At 39.8% G+C, this 22,713-nt stretch overlaps 1 protein-coding gene across 4 annotated transcripts in view; it reads left to right on the top strand.

The window, feature by feature from the left end:
* Positions 1-6,071: 6,071 nt before the first annotated feature.
* Positions 6,072-22,713, top strand: part of si:ch211-105j21.9 (sialomucin core protein 24-like) — a 33,600-nt gene continuing 16,958 nt past the window's right edge. For 2 of the 4 annotated variants that reach the window (XM_043717033.1, XM_043717031.1), the window contains exon 1: positions 6,162-6,300. The gene's annotated coding sequence lies outside the window, so the exon portion shown is untranslated. Of the gene's footprint in view, positions 6,301-22,713 lie in introns of all 4 variants that reach the window. The other 2 variants (XM_043717032.1, XM_043717030.1) reach the window with 2 other exon arrangements.

Below are 22,713 nucleotides of genomic sequence, written 5' to 3'. Positions count from 1 at the left end.
TTTTCTTAAGACAGTTCAGCAATGGAAGGGGAGTGGCCAGTTCTCCCAGTTCAGGTTCTTCCACCTGACAACCACCTGATGAAGGAGCAGCGCTCAGAAAGCTAGTTCTTTCAATTAAACCTGTTGGGCTATAACCTGCTGTTGTGTGATTTTTAATTTTGTAACCCCAGTCCAACACCAGCATCTCCAAATCAGGTTCTTCCAGTTTTTTTAGCTGTAGCAGTCACAAGATGTGCGAGTTCAAAAGGGTTGCAAGCTTCAGTGAATGAGTCCTAACTGACTTTCTCTGAAATTTCTCTGGTTGTTGTTCCCTCCTGGACTGGAATCCTGCCTGTAAGAGTGTGTTTGAATTTACCTTTGTGCAAAAGCATGTGTTTATGGCTTGTTATTATACTGGAAGTTACTGTAATAGTTACTGTATCAGGTCGGTTAAGTTTGCCAATAGTTAAATTATTCTAAATTCCATTTTCCTTTCCTCGTGTTGTAACTATAGTGCTTAAGTAACTTGTGTTTTGCTTAAAGCCAAGTTGTTTGACCAGTTGGATCACATCTGGAACACCCACTTCACGTTCACCTTTAAAATAAGAAAAAGTTAGGGTCTAGGCAATGTTCTTAAAATATTTTGAGGGCGTCTAGCCTGGTCCATCTTATCCACCTATCAAAATTACTTTGCTTGACCCTTTGAATTCAAATAGGCTTATCTTGGCTGCTTCCTTAATTTCTGGAACACCTGCCTATATGCATTGTTTTCAGCTAATACAGTTTTCTTTAAAGTGTCATAATCCTGCAAAACCTGCTGTGAAGGTGAGGCATCAATTTCCTGTGCTTTACTTGTCAACTTATTCAGAAAGAACAAAGTCCAGTACTCTTTTGCCCAATTAATTTGCCTAGCCATTTTCTAAATTTAAAATAATACTTTCACATTCTTTTCCTCAAATTTCATTAGGCCCGATGGAAATGTAAGTATTTCCTTACTGGCTTTTACATTAAGACACAGATTCTCTCTACCAAGGCATGCACCAACATCTGGTGCATGCCTTGGTAGATGTCTCCTATCTAAATGCCTTCCTTTTAAGCTTATATTCATATTCCCTCACTTTATCTTCTCTTGCAGTTATAATTCTGGTTTTCTCAATACCATTCTTCTCAATCCCATTTCCTTTTCTTTGTCTTATCCTGCCAATTTTCATTTCTTCATTCTCTCCTTGTGCTCAAGCTATTTTAATTAGAACCGAAAATCATCTGGTTCCAACATCTCACTACTTGAAGTACTTAGGCTCCTTTCTATTTCCTCTAAACCCAAGTCTTATGCTGGTACCTCATTTATCTCTGTCGTTTTGGATCTGCCAAGCAATGCTACCTCCAACTTACCAGCTAAAGTTAATCAGCCAGTTCCCTCATGACTTCCAAAGACCACTCTCACCTGCAGGAAATTTGCTATTTTTAGTGCTATCTCTGAAATGTAGTACAGAACCTGATGTTTTCCTTCACCTGTTTTAGTTACTGAGATCACACTAAAATCCTTGTTACCTCTGTTTCAAATATATTCTAAACATTGTCATGCCTCAGTGGGATAGCAAGTCGCAATATTCCTGGAGTCATGTACAGCAAGAAAACAGATCTTCGGTTCAACTCGTTCATGCTGACTAGATATTCTAACCTAATCTAGCACTTGGCCTGTAAACCTATCCTATTCATATAACCGTCAGATGTCTTTTAAATATTGTAATTGTACCAGTCTCCACCATTTCCATTGGCAGCTCATTCCATACATGCATCACCCACTGCACGAAAACTTTGCCCATTAGGTCCCTTTTAAATTTTCCCCTCTCACCTTAAACCTATGCCCTCTAGTTCTGGACTCTCCCACCCCAGGGAACTTACCTTGTCTATTTACCCTATCCACGCCCCTTATGATTTTATAAATCTCTAAAAGGTCACCCTGGAGTCATCACAAAAGTTAAAGATTTTTAAAAGTATATGAAATTACCCAAATTACCAGTCTTTCAGATCCAAGTTGATAGAAGGCAAGTTTCTGAACTTATTAAAAATCCTATGCATTGTAAGTGAATAGACTTAGCTGCAGGTGAACAATTATGAACTATTGGCATATAACTCAACTAACTAAAACTCAATTTTTCATTAAAACTCTACCTTACACAATACAGGAAAATAAAGCATATGGTAAGAGGAAAAACTATGAATACTATTCAGTAACCTTTGTTCACAAGATCTGTTCATTTGTTTTTTGCTGATCAAAAGATGTCTTCTCAACTCTTTTCCCAATGCTTCCACTGATTTGCAAAAGGCTTTGTGTCGCTGGCTCATTTATAAAAGGTCTTTGACTTAACAATTAAAAGTCATAGCTTACACTAATTAGTGAAGGAAAGATAAATTAGTTTTCTGCAGGTTTAAAATGCCCTACTGCAGAAAAAAGGAAAGAGTTCTCCAAGCAGGTATAACTCCTGATTGTTTCTCTCTTTTTCCCTTCCCCAAACTGTTCAGTTACTTGACAATCAATCTCACAGCAGTTGGCACATAAAAGATCTTTGTCATTGATTACTGGTCAATAGTCCATAGACAAATCAACTTCTTGTTACCAACAAAGTCCATCTGACTACAGAGCCCGGACACCAGTTCACCTGCAACCTAACCTTTAATTATTCCTTGTTCAAGTACCTGTTTAAACAATGCTTGCCATGAGTGTCAGGTTACTTGCTTTTCAAAATATGCAGCAATCCTATAAATCATTTCAGTTCACAATTTTATCTATGGCTTACACACAGAAAATAATCAGTGGTCCTTCTTCTGTTCTGCGATCATCAATGACAGCGCCACCACAAATTAAAGAAGTTAAGAAGAATTTCTTTACACCGTTATTCAGTAAGAATCCTCAATGTCACAATTTGTACAGCATTGATGCATTTAACAGCAAGCTTGATGGAAACATGAAGGAGAAACAAATAAGAGGGCTCAAGGTCCAAGGTACAAAGAAGCAGCTGATGGATGGAGTGTATTTTGAAATCAATTGACATTGGCAGGATATATTTTGAAAAACTACTCCTCATTTCATTAGAAGTAAGAATATGATGGGATGATCTCACAGATGTAACAAATCATCAGTGGAATATGGTATTCTTAGTGAATGCAATTTTCAGTAATACCCAAGATAGCTACAAAATGTCATAAAGAGGCTTGAATTTTGCAAGCTTATTTGTAAGCAGGATATTGCTTTTATGTACATGAGTGTACATCAGAAGCAATGCTCAGTGAATTGTTCAGCAATATTAATGGCTCACCATTTAACTCACAAGTATAGTAGTAATTGTGGGCTTAATTGAAAAATCTAGTCTGTGAAAATGTAAAGTTTGCCCAATAACCAATAGTCACCAATATAACTTATATTAAGATCTACCCCAGGTGACAGTGAGAACAGACAGAATCGACATTCAAGGATCCTGAAGGATTGAAAATATCCCACAGACAGGGACTGGGTTAACCAGAACCAGACATCTGTGAATGTTTGCATTGTTAAGGTGGAAACCAAGTCATTGAAATTGTCAATTCAGTTCTCTCTGAGAATGAAGAAGCGTTTGTTGCATAGAAACTGTTTGGACTGGAATTTGTCGTGAGTTAGGGTGCAGGCAGCAGAGTTTGAAAAAAGCTTAAAGAATGTGGAAATGGGAAGAGTTTTAATTTAAGTCAAGTCCATAGGAAGACAAAAAAAAGGTATGTACCCTCAAGGATTGCTGTGTCTCATTTCAGATCATTTGTAATGCTGAAATAAACATAGAAAATGCTGACGGAACTCAGTATGTCTGGCCGAACCTGTGAAGAGAGAAACAGAATTAACATTTACAGTCCAGAATGAGTCTTCTTCAAAATTCTTGTACCAAATGTATGGTTGTAATGCAACCCCATGTAAATGATAATCCTGAAGTAACAAACAAGATTTCTCTCCTGTCATTGAATACCATCATGTGCTGACCAACAATCATGGTGGCTGAAAATGAATGGATCAGTTGGATTCTAATGAAATGGAAAATAAAAATATTTCAAGTTTGAGAAATGGTTATTGCCTATACAGCACAGAAATATTACTGTTTCACAGCATTATTTGAACAATTAGAAGTTGCACTTAGGAAAGAAGTGATTTTTAAATGCCAGCAAGGTCTACCTTCAAGAATTATTCCTTTAATTGTAGTTTTGAATATCTACTATCAGTAGGCAGAGCAGCAAGATGATACAAAGTGAGGTTTTGTTGGCGAGTCAACAGTTGCAAAAATAAAGATGTTTTATCCAGCTACTTACTACATCAGCTAGAAACTCCCATGCCACTTCATGTACAAAGGGCAAAGACAGCGGCAATTGTAGCTGCCATTTTGAACACATTAAGGTCCCAGAATCAGAATCAAAGTGAATGAGGGAATATTGCCATGATTTCTGTAAGTTGAGCCATTCAACCTTTAATCTCTGCATGAGACTGTGAATGAGGCCTCAAATTAATATCAAAGTCTAAGAACAACATATGAAACAACATAGAACTCCATATCAGTCAATTTTGTATGGTTTCAGAGTAACAATCCAGTTCAGAAAGCAGGAAGTCACCAATTAAACAAAACTGCTCCTTTAAACTAATCAACTTACATAGTTGAATTTTAACAGAAAATAATGAGACAACTAGCATTTAGTTTAAAGTTGAAATTTTACAGCCAAAATTAACCTAAGTACAATAAAAAGGCAGAAAATATCTCTTTCCCTTTCCCTCTGTTGTTACTGCTCAAGCTAGCATTAATTGAGAATCTATAAAATTATGTGTCTTTCCTGTCTCTTAGACCCAGAGCAGAGGGAGAGAAAAGATCCAGACAAATTTAAGAGTACAACAGGTTCTTGATCAGATGGGCCAATGGGCTGAGGAATGGCAGACGGAGTGTTGCTGGAGTGTCCTGGAGAGTGTTGCTGAACAAAGAGACCTTGATGTGTAGGTTCATAGTTCCTTGAAAGTAGAGTTGCAGATAGATAGGATAGTGGAGAAGGCATTTGGTCAGAGCATCGAGTATAGGATTTAGGAGATCATTCTGTGGCTGTATAGGACATTGGAATATTGCATGCAATTCTGGTCTACTTCCTATTGGAAGGATGTTGTGAAACTTTAAAGGGTTCAGAAAAGATTTACAAGGATGTTGCCAGGGTTGGAATACTTGAGCTATAGGTAGAGGCTGAATAGGCTGGGGCTGTTTTCCCCAGAGTAACCTTATAGACGTTTATAAAATCATGAGGGGCATGAATAAGATAAATAGATAAGGTATTTTCCCTGGGGCGGGCAAGTCCAGAACAAGAGGGCATAGGTTTAAGGTGAGAGGGAAAGATACAAAAGAGACTCAAGGGGCAACTCTTTCATTCTGAGAGTGGTGCATATATGGAATGAGCAGCCAGAGGATGTGGTAGAGGCTGGTATAATACAGCATTTAAAAGGCACATGAATATGAAGGGTTTAGAGGGATATGGGCCAAGTGCTGGCAAATGGGACTAGATTAGGTTGGAATATCTGATCATACATCTCTATGACTCTGACTGAATTAAATATGCAGTTATCTCTGGAGTGGGAGTGGGTATTAACACCATCCCTGTTCAGTGAGAAAAAGAAAATGAGAAAAAGTGAAAGTTTAAAAAAATGTTTTAATGGGAAATTAGCCATAAATTATTGTTTACAGCAACAAACTAGTTACTAGTACAAAGTGTTGTATGATTGACTTGTATGCGAGCTACTTTCTGTAATTTGCATGCAGTTCTTTATATTGAACTTGCCAAACTATCTATTTGACTGTCTAGTTTTCATTGCCCCAAGAAATATTCAGTTAACATTCAGTTGATGTCGAGTGAATATATGTTTTTAATGCGATTTCCTTTTCTTCTAGCCAGTAAGTACCAGTGAAACCAGGTTGTTAAAATGACTTACCAAATAGTGTAACGTTTCAACTCAGGTGTGTCGCTCTTGGCAGTTGTCATGGTGAAACACATCAAATTTCACGGCCCTCCTTCCTGTTTACGTAAAACTAGTTCAAATCCTATCACTCCCTCTGTCGTACCCAGTCACAGCCTCTGGGGAATGAGAACAATGAAATGCCCCGGAAATGACAAGAAGGCACAACATGTTCGCACTCTCACAGTGAAACCAGGTGGTGCAGTTTACAGTTAATCCGTAGGTACGTTAATCTTCAACAACTTCTCAATACTCACGGAATCCCTAAAACTGGGTACCAGAGGGTTGTCTGAAACTCTACTAACTTTGTAATTAAGGTGAGCTTGTTTTGGAATTTACTTCAAATTAGAACTCTAGTCAGTATTTAGATTAACAAGAAAATAAGGGCAACCTTTGGCTGGCTATCTACCTTTTAAAGGTGTGACCATGAGAACTAAGCTGAGTATTTAATAACCTGGAGGATGTGAGAATAAAGGACTTCAAATTTTAAAAATCAGCGGCTTACAGCATTCAACTGTGTCGCGTTGACTTTTTGTTTTGGCTTGTTCGTTGGCAGATCTAGTAACTCCTGGGGGAGGGGAGTAGGAAATATTTCCAAATAGTGTGTTAATCAGTTTTGTTGAAAGGTTTGATGGCCAGTTTGTAAAATGATTTTGCTGAAAGTTACCAGGAGTTCCCATCAACCCTATTGGAATATTATCCAGGCCTCGCACTTTCATTCCATACAGTTTGCTGTACTGTACGCAGTATCATTACCACAGAAATCAGTTAATGATTTACGCGAAAAGCAAAACAAGTCTTTGAGCTGCAAGTAAATCTAGTGTTATATGAAAACCCAAAACACAGTGGGGCAGTGTGTGGTGCAATTATTGTCCACTGTTTTTTATTTTCGTACAATTTTAATGTAACTTTTATCTTAGAATTAAGCATTGTGTTATGTCAACAAACTTTGTTTCAAGCATGTTGAACTGTGAATCAATACATAATTGAATCATCCATATACTTTGTGAGATTTGTGTCTTGCTGTTGAAATAATTTTGTAAGAGAGTTTAAGCTCTCTTAACGTACAATCTGTATGGCCAATGATTTTGGTGGTTTTCTCATGAGGAAACTGAAGACTGTAATTCAGGAGTGCCATAAAGTGCCTTAATGCTGAGTATCAGTGAAGGCACTTTAGTTTCTTGAACCTGTAATATGAGTGGCATTATTGCAAACAATTGGCTTGTCTTCAAACCACACTACACACCCAGAGCCAGTCAGAGTATGACATTGTCAGAAAAAAACATGAGTTACCGTGGCAACTGCTTTAGAATTCACAAGCCATTTTATCTCATTTGATCTATTCTTCAGCAAATAGTGTAAATGATCTTTACATATTGTAGAAAAGTTATTCTACAGTCGTTGGAAGTTGTGATTCGGAACTGTACACAGTGTGCAGCAGATTAGTAACTGGTTTTATTAGAATGCTGCTTGTGATTCTCTGACTGCCCTATTTCTTTCCAAACCAATTGTTACTTGTTGCCTGTGGGATTCTTGCAGTTGGTGCTGGGTTACCACTTTGTGCTTATATAGTTGCTGGGCTTTTAAGGAATATCTTTGTAAAAATAGCTTTAACATAGTTTATCAGTGAAATATCTTACAACATTTTTGTATTTAGTTAAATGTCAACACAGTCAAAGAAAGACATTAGATGACCAAAAGCTTGGCAAAAGAAATAAGGGGTAGCTTGCAGATTATCAAAGACCAGATGTCAGGCATGCAGCTTAACGTGAGGTTGCACTGGATGTCATCAGTACAATGTATGCATAGGACACAGTTTTACAGGGTGGCAAGATATATGGCCATGATTCGGAGATGCCGGTGTTGGACTGGGGTGTACAAAGTTAAAAATCACACAACACCAGGTTATAGTCCAACAGGTTTAATTGGAAGCACGCTAGCTTTCGGAGCTTCACCTGATGAAGGAGCGTCGCTCCGAAAGCCAGTGTGCTTCCAATTAAACCTGTTGGACTATAACCTGGTGTTGTGTGATTTTTAACAAGATATATGGCAGAATCTTACAACAAGTGGTGCAAGGCCCATCTCAATGTGAGATCATCTCATTTGATCTTTTCTGCTTTTCACAAGAGGTGTGGACAGATCTTGCTAGGCAATGGCAAGATGCCAATTGATGAGTATTAGGTACTTGTTAAACAACTTGAAAAAGCTACAACTCACCTCATTAATATTTAGTGTCCCACCTTACCAAACCTGCCCAACAAGTTAGATGTCAGGAAGACCTGACAAAGGAAACCAGAGTTAGTACCCAGTGGATTCAGCTCCATGCTTGCCCAGTCGACTTCCATGCTGTACACTGGGTGTCAAGATCTCGGGGCAGTATCTCAGAATCTTCCTCCAAAAAATTAAGAACTGTCGATGCTGGAAATCTGAAACAAAATCAGAAACTGCTGGAAAAACTCAGCAGGTCTGTCAGCATCTGTGGAGAGAAAGTAGTTCTGAAGAAGGGTCACTCGACCTGAAATTTTAACTCTGTTTCCTCTCCACAGATGCTGTCAGACATGCTGAGTTTTTCCAGCAATTTCCGATTTTCCCCCTCCATTGACACTGGCATCAGGCATTCCATCACAACCATGCTGGCACTTCTCCAATGTGTACAGGCAGTGTACTGTGGAGGCACACCCATACATTACAGTGTGTACCAATAAGGCTGCAGCGGGAACAGGGATAGATACCAGGCTCACAGATTGGACCAGCTGCATCTCAGGACTGTTCGCTTGCTCACTCACATAGTGCTTACTGGCCTGCTCATAGCATCCTGCCTTATCTTGCTGTGTCTGTTAATGAAGTTATACAATCAGGCAGCTTGCCTTACTAGTGAGTGTCACGCGTCTGGCTAGTGGACGTTTTATTGTACAGCAGTGTGCCACGTAAATTTCTCACCTGCTCGGTGTGTCAGCAACTTGCATAACATACACATTGTGACAGTAAGTAGGCAGCCATATCTTAAAGTCTTAGGGAATAGACACCAAACACTGTTTTTGTGGTTGAGAGTGTAGGTCATGGTCAGTCCGTTGGCTCTGTATCTGTGAGCCTGGTGTCTATCCCCATCTTCAGTCTCCCCGCTGCAGCCTGTTTGCTGTGGTCCACCATGTTGATGATTGTACACAGGTCAAGAAGATTGAGGAGGATAGTCTCTGTTAATCACATCAACACTCACAATCAGGGAAGTTGTCACCTTTGACACTGCTTAGGGTTTTCCAGTGTTGGAAACTGGATCGTTACAAGTGAGTTATAAGAAGATGGAAGAAAGACTGCGGAACTGAGGAATTTGGGAGTCCTCATCCACTGTGGTTAGTACTGCTGCTTCAGAGTGCCAAGGGACCCGCATTCTATTCCAACCTCTGACGACTGCATGTGTAGATTTTGCACATTCTCTCATGTCTGCATGAGTTTCCTCCGGGTGCTTCGGTTTCCTGCTGATCAGGAAACTGCCCCTACCTTAAATGTACATGAGGACTCTGTCTCCACAGCTGGCTGTGGAATGGAATTCCAAAGAAACTCATCCCTCTGAGAAAAATAATTCCTCCTCATCTCAGTCTTGAATTGGCAACCCTTTCTTCTGAGACTCTCACATGAGGGGAAATATCCTCCTGGCATTTATCCTGTCAAGTTCATTAAGAATTGAAAAGTGTGGCACTGGAAAGGCACAGCAGGTCAGGGAGCATCCAAGGAGCAGGGGAGTCGATATTTTGGTCATAAGCCCTTCATTGGAAATTGTGCTTTTCCACAACCACACTTCTCAACTCTGATCTCCAGCATCTGCAGTCCTTACTTTCTCCAAAACCCTTAGGAATCCCAAGTGTTTCAATGAGATCTTTCATTCTTCTAAACTCAGTAAGTGGAGTCCCAAACTATTTAACCTTTGTTCATAAGAAAATCCCTAGCGATCATGCTAGCGAACCTTTTTTGAACTGCCTCCAATGAAATAATATCATTCTTTAAATAAGGGGAGCAAAACTTCTGACAGTACTACATAAATGGACTCACCAGCACCTTGTACAATGGCAGGAAGACTTTTCTACTCTTGTACTCCAACCGTGTGGAAATAAGGGTCAGCCTTCCAGATTAACTGCTGCACCCGTGTGTCAGCTTTCTATGTTTTGTGCACAAGTATCCCCAAATCCCTTTACGTTGCAGCTTTCTGTGTTTAAATAATATTCTGTTCTTTTGTTTTCTCTTTCAAAATTAACTTCTTCATATTTTCTCAGATTATATTCTATTTGCTAACTTGTTGCTCACTTACTTACCCAATCAACATAGACTCCATAAACAGTTTGTGTCTCGCTTGCAGCTTTCTACCTATTTATTTGACATCTGAAAATTTGGCTACAGTACATTCTCTTCCTTCCTCCAAGTCATTAGTAAGTGGGCTATGTGCAAATATGTTCATGTTTAGACAGTGTTTTAAGTACTTGGTTAGTGCATCTGCATAACCTCACCTTTTTCCACCCACCTCCCACTTTATCCCACTTTGCTCTTCCCAAATCTGTGGTTCCTGAACTGGTTCGACAATATCAGAGGCAACAGAAATAGAATGAATAGGTCAATGACCATTTGTCAAAACTAGAGAAAGAGATGTGCCAGGTTTTAGGCAAGAACAGAGGAAAAGAGTGGGCTAGGGTTGGAGGGAAACCTGTGGACGTAGTGAGGAACAAAAGGAGAGGTTCGTGATAGGGTGGGAGGCAGGAGACATAAAATGACAAAACATTTGTGGTGCAAAGCAATGGGGCATGACATATAAAAAATGAATCTAGAGGTGATGAAATGAAAACAGAATCTGCTTTCTGTTTTTACTCTCTGTATAAAACAATTAACCACTAACCATACTGTTGCACAAGCAAATATTGGAAATAATTAGTTCATCTGTACCCTATCAGTTGGACACCTAGGAAGAACAGACTTTCACTCTCATTGTACTCCAATTGAGGAGAGACACATCAATTAAAAAGTCTCAACACTGAGTCAGCTTATTCTTCAGTTTCCTGGCAACGGCTGATACAGGCTGGGCTCAATTGTTTGATGTTGCAAAACAAGCCTGAAATGAAGTGAAACCAACTCTTCTATTCTCTACAATGATTTGAAATGAAATGTTGCTGAACTCAAGATGCCCACTACAGCGTTTATTACTCCTAAGACTAAAGAATGATTTTTTAATGTGACATTCATCCAGGTTAATATGACTGATTCAATTCAGGCAAAATATCAATAGCAGAAATGCTTCTAAGATAATGCTATAATATTAACTCTAAGTGACAGATATCATGCCTCTGGGTTAGAAGTTGAATGTTAACACTTTGACACAGACTTCAGCACTGTACTAGATATTTGGAAGAGCCGTTCAATTAGTCACATCTACCCGAGAATACAGCAATGTTTTCAATTATTTATCCAATTACCTTTTGAATCTGCTTCATTTTCCAGGCAATAGATTCCACTTCATCATAACTCATTGCAGAAGCATTTTTTTTCCTTGTCACCTCTGGTTCTAGTGAAAATTACACTAAGTTCAAGTCTGCTGGTCAATAGTCCTCCTTCCTCTCAAAATAACTTTTCCTTTGTTACATACCTAAAATCTTGAAAAAGTTTGAAAATTTGAGATTTTGAGAATCAAAGTCCCCTTAATTTTTTTGTTCCACAAAGAACCATTCCTGTTTCTATATTTTCTTGGGGTAATGTTCAAGTGGCTATTGGGTGGATGATCAGGGTGTGGTGTAGAATAAAGGATATTAAGTAGGTTCAAATTTGTACCATTTGTGGTTATTTATGGAGGCTACCTACTCACCTTATCTTATGCTATGAATGGTGTACCTAACCAATAGGCTTTCTCTACTGGAGAGAGATTTTTATGACTCCACACTTTCTTAGGCAACCTGTATTACTTTAGTAAATCTGCAAACCCTTTCTTACTCTGTATAGCTAATCTTGAGAACATTTATAGGGTGTAAGCAGGCAGGGAAAGGGTTAAGTTCTGAGTTTTGTGAATCAAGAGATTCAACTGAGCGCAGATGGGGAAAGAGTTAAGTTCTGAGAAGTTCAGCTGAGCATGACTCAGATCAGATAAGTACTTACAGTTAACAATGGGGTGCTGGAGGCAAGGGTAATAGGTTAACAACGTGGAAAAGCATTCATTATGTAGAGCCATTTAAAAATACTGAAAACATTCAGCGTGCAAGGTCAGCTAACAAGAGGAAAAGTATCCATTGTATGAGTCCAGTTAACAAAGTTAAGAACACCTATTTATATAACAGTTAAGAGCTTGGTCTCTGCTATCGATACTTGTTGATTGTAACCGTCACCTTATTAATAAATAAGTTGCCTTATCTGGATGCTCCTCCCTGTAAAATTACTATATAATTCATTTGAGAAACTGTTGTTCGGGAGAAAGTCGTGAACTCGTGTCTCTGTGCACCCGAAGGCGATCATTCTCTCTCCCTCCAGGGCCTGGAATAAAAGAAGGTAAAACAATTGTGTCTCTGAGGGCTTTGCTTCTACTGAAGGGAGAAGAGGATGGCAACCTGTTATTAAGTTGGTCACTTTTTAAAAGTTTATTCATTTGTAGGGTATGGGTGTTGCTGACTGGCCAGCATTTATTGTTTATTCATAGTTGCCCTTGAGAAGGTGGTGGTGAGCTGCCTTCTAGAACTGCTGCAGTCCACCTGTTGCGGGTTGACCCACAGTGCCATTAGGCGGGAATTCCAGGATTTTGATCCAGCAACAGTGAAGGAACAGTGATATATTTCCAAGTCAGGATGGTAAGTGGCTTGGACGGGAACTTGAAGGTGGTGTTCCCATATATTTGCTGGCCTTGTCCTTCTAGATGGTGGTTGCGGGTTTGGAAGGTGCTTTCTGAGGATTTTTGGTGAATTTCTGCAGTGCATCTTGTAGATAGCAGTGTGTACTAAGCATCATTGATGGAGGGAGTGAATGCTTGTGGATGTAGTGCCAGTCAAGTGGGCTGCTTTGTCCTGGATGATGTCAAGTTTCTTTAGCGTTGTTGGGGCTGCATTTATCCAGGCATGTCAGGAGTATTCCTCACACTCCTGACATGAGCCTTGTAGATGATCGACAGGCTTTGAGGAGTTGTAAGGTGAGTTACTCGCCGCAGTATTCCTAGCCTCTGACCTGCTTTTGCAGCCACTGTGTTTATACGGTGGGTCCAGTTTAGTTTCTGATCAATGATAACCCTCAGGATGTTGACAGTGGGGGATTCAGTGATGGTAGCAGCGTTGGAATGTTGAGAGGTGATGATTAGATCGTCTCTTATTGGTAATGGTCATAGCCTGGCATTTGTGTGGTGCGAATGTTACTTGCCACTTGTTAGCCCAGGTCTAGATATTGTCCAGATCTTTTTGCATTTGAACATGGACTGCTTCAGTATCTGATGAGTCATGAATGGTGCTGAACATGGTGCAATCATCGGTGAACATCCCACTTCTGACCTTTTGAAGGAGGGAAAGTTATTGATGAAGCACCTGAAGATGGTTAGGCCTAGGACACTACCCTGAGGAACTCCTGCAGACATGACTAACCTCCAACAATCATAACCATCTTCCTATTTGTCAGGTACGACTCCAACTCCAGAGATTTTGCCCCCTAATACACATTGATTTCAGTTTTGCTAGGGCTCCTTGATGCCATACTCTGTTGAATGCAGCCTTGTTGTCAAGGGCTGTCACTCTCACCTCCTCTCTGGAATTCTTTTGTCCATGTTTGAACCAAGGCTGTAATGATATCAGGAGCTGTATGGTCCTGGTGGAACCCAAACTGGGCATCAGTGAACGGGTTTTTGCTGAGCAGTGCTGCTTAACAGCACTGTTGATGACACCTTCCATCACTTTACTGATAAATGACAGTAGACTGATGGAGCAGTAATTGGTTGGGTTGGATTTATCCTGCATTTTATGTACAGGACATACCTGGGTAATTTTCCATATTGTTGGGTAGATACTGGTGCTGGAACAGCTTGGCTAGGGCAGTAGCACGTTTTGGAACACAAATCTTCAGTACTATTGCCGAATGTTGTCAGGGCCCATTGTCTTTGCAGTATTCAGTGTCTCCAACCATTTCTTGATATTGTGTTGAATGAATCGAATTGGCTGAAGACCGGTATCTGTGATGCTGGGGACCACTGGAGGAGGCCGAGATGGATCGTCCACTCAGCATATTGCTAAATATTGCTGCAAAAGATTCAGACTTATCTTCTTATTGATGTGCTGGGCCTCTCCTTCATTGAGGATGGGGATGTTTGTATAGCCTTCTCCTCCAGTGAGTTGTTTAATTGTCCACCATCATTTACAACTGGATGTGACAGGACTACAGAGCTTAGATCCTGATCTGTTGTTGCAGGATTGCTTAGCTCGCTATCATTTGCTGCTTCTGCTGTTTGGCTTGTAGGTAGAACTGTTTGGTAGCTTCACCGGATTGATACCACATCTTCAGGTATGCCTGGTGCTGCTCCTGGCATGCCCTCATGCATTCTCCATTGAACGAGGATTAATTCCCTGGCTTGATGGTAATGGTTGAATGGGGGATATGTCAGGACATATGGTTACAGATTGTGCTGGAGTGCAATTCTACTGGTGTTTATGGCCCACTGCACCTCATGGATGCCCAGTCTTGAATTGCTAAATCTGTTTGAAGTATGTCCCATTTAGTATATTAATAGTGCCACACAACACAATGGAGGTTATTCTCAGTGTGAAGGAGGGAGGACTGTGCAATATTAACTCTCACTAATACTGTCAAGGACAAATGCATCTCCAGCCAGCAAAGATGTACAGGTTGGGTGGATTGGCCCAAGCTAAATTGTCCATAGTATCCAGGGATGTGAAGGTTATATGGATTAGCCAATGGAAATGCACGGTTAAAGGGATGGAGTGGGTTTGGGTGGGATGCTCTTCAGAAGGTTATTGAGGACTCTATGGGCAGAATGGCTACTTCCATATTGTAAGGATTCTATGAACCACAAAAAGCCAGTAATAAGGTTCAGCAGGTAATAGAGGAGGCATATGGAATGTTAGCCTTTATTTTAAAGGGAATAGTGTATAAAATTTAAGGATGTCTTGATAAAACTATATAAGGTGCTGGTCAGCCCACATTGATGGCAGTGCAGAAAAGATTAACGAGGCTGATCCTGAGTTTTGCGGGACTGCCTTATGATGAAAGGTTGAGTGTAAAGTCATAGATTCATACAACACAGAAGAGGGCCTTTGAGTCTATACTAGTCCCACCTTCCAGCATAATAATAATATTCAAAGCTATGCAACATCCACATACTGTATGGTTATGGGGTTTCTTGCTTTCAGCTATCTGCCCTGGCAGTGCATTCTAGTTTTCCAACACCCTCCGAGTGGAAAAGCTTTTCCTTAAATTTCCTTCAAACCTCCTGTCCTGCATTTTAAAATTATGCCTCCTCATACTGACCTTTCAGTTGAGGGGAATAGCTGCTTTTTATTCATCCTGTCCATGCTCCTCAATCTTACACACCTCTGAGATTTTCCCATCAGCCTTCATTGTTTTAAAGAGAAGACCTAAGCTGATCCAGCTTCTCTTCATAGTTTAAATGCTCCATCTAGGAAACATCCTAGTGAATCTCCACTACACCCCCTCCAGTGCAATCACATCACGCCTATTACGTGTTAACCAAAGCTGCACACTAACTATTGCAGCTGCGGCCTAGCCAAACTTCTGTACAGAACCTCCTGCTCTTCTAATCTATGCCAGGACTGATTAAAGGCATGTCCCATATGCCTTTTTAACTACCCTAGTAACCTGTCCAGTCACATTCAAGGATCTGTGGACAAATACCCCAAGATCGTTCTGTTTCTGTGAGCTTCCTTGTGTATTCCCCTGTCTTGTTGCTTCTTCCAAAGTGCATCACATCACAGCTTTCAGGGTTAAATTCAATCTGCCACACAGCCAATCTTTGTGCCACCTGCAAATCAACTTATCATCAACCCTGCATTCTCATTTATATTGTTCATATATACCATAAACAGTAAAGGAACCCAGCATCAATTACTGTGGTTTGCCACTGCACACTAGGCTCCAGTCACACAAACAGCCTTCTACCATCACCCTCTGTCTCCTGATTAAGCCAAATTTGGATCCAACTTGCCAAGTTACCATGAATCCCATGTGTTTTTATCTTTTTTATAACTCTCAAAGGCTGAAATCCATATAAACTACATCAAATTTACCCTCACCTACATAATCCTCATAAAATTCAAACAAATTTGTTAGGTATGAGCTCCCTCTGACAACACCATACTGACAAGCTGCTTTCTATTCACCCTGTCCATGCTCCTCAATCTTACACACCTCTGTGAGGTTTCTCCATCAATCTTCATTGCTTTAAAAAAAACCTAAGCTTGTCCAGCTTCTCTTCCTGATCATACCTTGTCTCTCCAAATGAAGATTTATTCTCTCCTTCAGAATGTTCTCCAGTAGTTTTCCTACTACTGATGTAAGACTCCGTGATCTGTAATCCCTGGTTTATCTCTATCACTTTTCTTGAAAAGTCGAACTACATTACCTGTTTTCCATTCCTCTGACGCCTTCCCTGTGGCCTGACAGAAATTTTAAAAATTGGGTTAGAACCTTTAATTTCCGACCTGACCTTCTACAATAGCCTGAGATATGACACATTCTGACCTGGGGATTTGTCCACTTGATCCTGCCAAAACCTCCACTATGTTCTCTCTCCCTGAGAACTCATAACCCCACAGACCTTCTGACCAAGTTCTGTACCTTGATCCTCATTCTCCCAAGTGAAGACAGTTGTGAAATACTCGTTTAACATTCTACAATATCCTCCAGCTCCATGCCCTCTTGGTCCCTAATGGGTTCTATACTCTTCATGGTTATCTTCTTCCCCTTAGTATCCTTACAAAATATCTTGGGGATTCTTGCTAATTTTACCTCCAGTGTTTTCTCATGCCCCCTCTTTGCTTTAATTTCTTTCTTAAGTTCACCTCCACTCTCTGTACTCCACTGTTAACTCTGCTTTGCTCTGTTTTGTACCTGTTAAAAGCCTGTTTTCCTTATGCGGCCCTGAATATTCTTAGACATTCAGGATTCTTTGGGCCTGTTACTCCTACATTTCACACTATATAGAACATGTTGGTTCTGTAGTCTCTCCATTTCTTTTTTTTAAATTTCCTCAGCTGGCTTGCTGTAGATTTACCCAGAAGGTTGTGGTCTGCTTTAGTCAGATTCTACATTATTTTAATAAAACCTTGTTTCCCAAATCCAGATTTTTTTATTACAGAATACTTTTCCTTTTTCCATAACCAACTTAAATCACACAGTGGTGTGGTTGCTATTATTAAAATGCTTCCCCACTGTCACCCTGACCACCTATTCCATTTTGTTCCCAAGAATTAGGTCCAACAATGCACTATCCCTTGTTGGACCATCTACCTGTTTCAAAGAATCCATCCTCTCTTAAACCCTTAATACTATAATTATCCCAATTAATGTTAGGAAGTTGAAATTCCCTAATATTATTATTCCTATACACATCGATGAATTGTCTATATATTTGCTGCCCTATTGCTCACCAACTATTTGAGCCTGAACGCATGGAGTTTAGAAGAAAGACAATTTTACGAGATTCTTAGGGGACTTACTGTAGATATGCAAAAAAATTGTTTGCCCTTGTGAGAGAATCTAGGAGCAGAGAATGTAATCTCAGAATAAGGGATCATGCTTTAAAGACAGAGATGAGGAGTAAATTCCTGGGTATGCATTCCTAATAAATTCAAATACTACTTGTGCAGACTTGTGCTTATGTTTGGTTGGTCTTATATTTGGTTGACTGCACTCAGCTAATCTGTCAGCCCTAAGACAATAAGAACCTGTAGCTCCAAAATAATAATGGTAACAAAAATTGCTGGAGAAACTCAGCAAATCTGGCAGATCCTTCAGAACTGGAATAAATGCTGCCAAACCTCTGTTCCTCCATGATTTTCTGTTTTTGTTTCCGATTTCCAGCATCTGCAGTTCTTTGTTTTAGTTTAGCTCCACAATAATATTTGCTTTAACACCAGAATAAGATTTACATAGGTGTTTAATAAATTACAGTTATATCATTTTACAGTGAACAGTAATTAACTGCAAATAATCTGTTTGTACTTAACGTTAAATACTTCAGCTTTGGTTTAAAAATCAAAAAGAGTGTAAAAGAATACGTTTTCCAACGATAAGAACACCTAATGTTTGTAACTTACAATGATTTTCTTTAATTAACACCTAGGGTTCTCAATATGTTCTTAGAGGAGGTTGAGGGAGACTCAAGTTGCTGCATCCAGGTGATTCTAGGTCAACTTATCAAACTTTCATTGATTCTGAACCTAGTTCATGTTTATAGTTTTGAAAAGCAAAGCAGGAGGTTATCATGGACTAACTCACCTTGCAGTGACTATAGAGGACAATACATTCCGTTACAGGTAGTTTCCAATACCTGAATAATATTTGTCTTTGCAAACTAATTCAAAGTCATGCCGTGATACGGGTGGATATTAGAAAGCAGTTTTCAGTGTAACGTGACTTTCTCCAGTTTTTTCCAATTCCCCAAAATGTTCTCCCAGAATTATTGCCATTGAAATCAGATTTTGAAATCTTAGCATTAGAATCTATTTCTACCAATTGATCTCAATGAAATAAGTTAACCAGACCTTAAAATAAAATGCTTGTTCTAATGTCAAGCAAAAATATTCTGTCTCACTTGCTTATTTCTACATAAACAGACTGATAAAAAAGGAAAATACTTTCATTGACTGAAACTGCTAAAATATAAATTATTGGGCAAAGTAAGCCAGAGGTGACGTGTGGTAACATTGTTTTATACAGAGTTGTTGCAATCTGAAATGTTCTGCCTGAAAGGATAGTAGAAACAGATCTAATTATAACATTCAAATGTGTATTGGATAAATAGTCAAAGAGAAATCCCAGGGCTGTGGAGAAAAAGAAGGGCAGAAGAACCAATTGAAGAGCGATGTTAAAGAGTGGGCAGAGGCACCATGAATGTGGATTAGTCCTCTGCTGTATCATCGTATGGAAGTGGCTGCAATCATTTTACTTTAGTGCAATATTCTCGGTTGGGAATGTAGTGTCTAGCAAAATATTAGCATTTTGTTATATTATCCCCTCTGCAATTTCTACTGGGGAGATGTAAATTAAGTCAGTAATGGCTGCTTGCAGTTGAGCATGTGTTTGTTTAACTCGTAATATACCACAGACGCACAGTCATTGCTCCAGCAGAAAGTTTTGAGAATCATTGGGGGGTTTGCTCGAAGTTCAATGTTAATGGTTTCTCTGTAAAATTAGGGGACCAGAACCTGTGTAATGGAACTAGGGATGGTGTGGGCATGGACTTTAATACATTAAAATAATTCCCTGTTCAGTAATGGCACATTGCCATGGTTGGGGAGAAAAACCTGTTGCTAGGTGTTCAGAAAACCTCCAAATATTTAATTACATTTCCATCTTTTGCATTCTGTCCAATGTAAAGATTTCCTCAACAGCATACAGTATCACCACTGGATCAAGTTATAGAAATCAATTATCAAAAATATGAGCAGAGTTGAGGTCGACAATGTATGCTAGTACAAAAGTTCCATCATACGTGTGCCACATATTTTACAGAATAATGACCTCAAACAGCACCATACCATGTTCTGATTAATAAGACCATAAGAAATCCGAACAGCAGTAGGCTGTTCAAGCCTACTCCACCATTCAATAGGATCATGGCTGATGCGACATGCCTCACATCCAATTTATTGCTGTTTCCTCATAACCTTTGACTCCCCTGCTGATCAGGAAACTGCCCCTACCTTAAATGTACATGAGGACTCTGTCTCCATGTGCCACATATTTTACAGAATAATGACCTCAAACAGCACCATACCATGTTCTGATTAATAAGACCATAAGAAATCGGAACAGCAGTAGGCTGTTCAAGCCTACTCCACCATTCAATAGGATCATGGCTGATGCAACATGCCTCACATCCAATTTATTGCTGTTTCCTCATAACCTTTGATCAGGTAAGATAAGGTCAAGTATGTTTTTCCCTCTTGTTGTTTCCCTCCTCAATTGCCACAGACCAAGTCTAGCAGCTATGTCTTTTAGGACCAGACCAGCTCGATCAATAGTATTATAGTGGACACTGAAATCCCCCACCCAGAGTGCATTTTGTGCCTTTGCAATCCTCAGAACTTTCACTGTGTTATTCAACATGGAGGAGTACCAGCTCATCAGCTGAGGGAGGACAGTACGTGGTAATCAGCAGGAGGTTTCCTTGCCCATGTTTAACCTGAAGCCACAAGACTTCGTGGAGTCCAGAGTGAATATTGAGGACTCCCAGAGCAAGTCCCTCCTGACTGTATACCACTATTAGTGAGTTTTGAGAAGATCTGTAGCTCAGGTTGAGTTCTGGATGTAGGTTTGCTCACTGAGCTGGAAGGTTCCTTTTCAGATATATCTCTGAATCCTTTGTCGTTAATAACAACTGATAATTCACTGATCTTTGTCTTAAATGCTCTCAATGTCTGGACTTCTACAGCCTTCTGGGGTAGAGAATTTCAAAGATTCATTAGCCTATGAGTGAAAAAGTTCCTCCAGACTTCAGTCCTGGTCAGGACATAGTAGATTTAAGAGGTAACTGCCTTCACAGATACTTGTTGAATCCAGGAGAAGACATTGACGTGGTGGCAATGTTCACAGTCAGGGACACAGGCTAATACCAACAATTCTATTTTGTGGCACTTTAGCAAATGATGTTTGAAAATTCACATATACAATTGTGCTTTACCCATCCCACCTTTCCATTATCTCAAAGAACTCCATTATATCAGACAACGTTAATTTACCTTGAGCAAGTCCATGCTGGATTTCCTTTTTGTTGCCCAAATGCAGTTAATTTTGTTCTGGTTTATTCTCTTTAGAGATTTACCTATCAGCAACATTAAGCCGTTGAGCATGTAGTTGCTGTCTCCTTTTCACCAGTAGGATATTGTATTTGCAACCTTGCAATTCTCTGGCAGCACTCCCAAATCTAAAGGAGGACCAGCATGTCATTATTTCCAGAGAGCCTGTTGGCAAGGATGATACTGGAGCCAATTCTTAACTTAGTCTTACAGCTATTCACAGATTGGAACTTTATAAGATTGCACTTCACAACTCAACCACACCAATTTTAATGTCTCTTTTTTTTGTGCATTTAAGATATTGTTATATCAATCTGTTTAGAGATCTGCGGATGCACCTCTCGAAAAGGTGAGACTTGAACTCAAGTCTGTTATCTGTGAGGTAGGGGCACTATCACTGTACCACAAGAACCCTTTGTGCGTTTCAATGTTTTTAAAATTGGATTTCAAATCTTATCATTTACTATAATAGAATTTGAACCCACCTTTCTCGACATTAGTTTGAAGTTCTGAATTACTAATCCAGAGATAATACTGGTATGTCACTAATTCTCTTTTTTTTGTGTTGGAGTAAAACTCTAGTTAATGTTCTCACCTGCATATAAATACAATTCATATGCAATTAAGCTTCAAAGGGACTGTGTGGTACAATAATAGTGTCTCTATCCCTGAGCCAGGTGACCAAGATTCAAGTCTTACCTGTTCTAGAGGTGTGTCATAACGTCTCTGAATAGGTTGAGTAGGGAAAAAATATAATTGATATGGGGGTCACCCATTCAAACACACTTGGTGCCTGATTGAAAGACTCAGCATTGGGATCTGGACCTGTTGATAACACCCCTGTCTTTCCTATCAACTCCATTTATCCACATCCTCCCTTGTCCCATCCTACACTCTTTCATTGATGTCTTGGTCCCTTGCTGATCATGGGCGTCTGGTGGGTGCATTGCCAATAGCCATCACTATCTCCCTAGTTATGCTGCTGGCCTCTAACAATGGATAGCCTTTCCTAAAGGAGTCAATGTGGTGCTTTTGCCAGTTTTCCAACCAATGCACAGAAAACCCAACACCTGCAAAGAATAGCACCCAATATGTGTTCACAGGTCCCCTTAATTCAAGTCTGTGTTGCCATTTTATGATAATCCTAAATGGCGGCTTGTATCTTCAGCTTACCAACTTTGTCATGCTTAGGCCACAAATTGGACTCTGTTGTTTCAGCAAAATGGTACCAGACTCTCACCTGTGCTACGCACTGAGGGAAATATTCAGAATAGACAGGTTGTGATGTCAGCCCTTTAATGCTGACCCAACTCTGATGCTGCCATTTTCAGACTCGCTGCAGCAGTTTGTAGGCTTTCTTTGTTATGTGCTGAAGATGCGTTCAGGAGCAGGAAGACCCACTCACTTCCACCTCCCTGAAGTGCTAGTTAAGGGATCATCATACGGTTTAGGTGTTGATTAGTTTCTGATTTCTCTGTTTTGAGTTTATGGAAATGACTGATGGCTTAGAGTGCTTTAGACTTTAGGAAACTCTCAGGAAGTGGTGCAGTAGGTGGAAAAGGTGGCAGTGAGGGAATGACTCCTAGCAAAAGCTTTTATCCTCATAGAGTCTTCCAGCAGCATTTCTCTTCAACTGTCAGTTATGAATAATGTGAACAGAAGGAGCTGCTTACAGAACCCTGTCACTGCTCAAATCCAAACCTGAACATTAGATCAGGTGAATCTTCCAGACTGAAG

Source organism: Chiloscyllium plagiosum, chromosome 26 (genome assembly GCF_004010195.1).
Source record: "Chiloscyllium plagiosum isolate BGI_BamShark_2017 chromosome 26, ASM401019v2, whole genome shotgun sequence".
Lineage (NCBI taxonomy): Eukaryota > Metazoa > Chordata > Chondrichthyes > Orectolobiformes > Hemiscylliidae > Chiloscyllium > Chiloscyllium plagiosum.
Note: the sequence above shows the minus strand (reverse complement) of the source record. Positions and strands in the feature narration are given on the sequence as shown.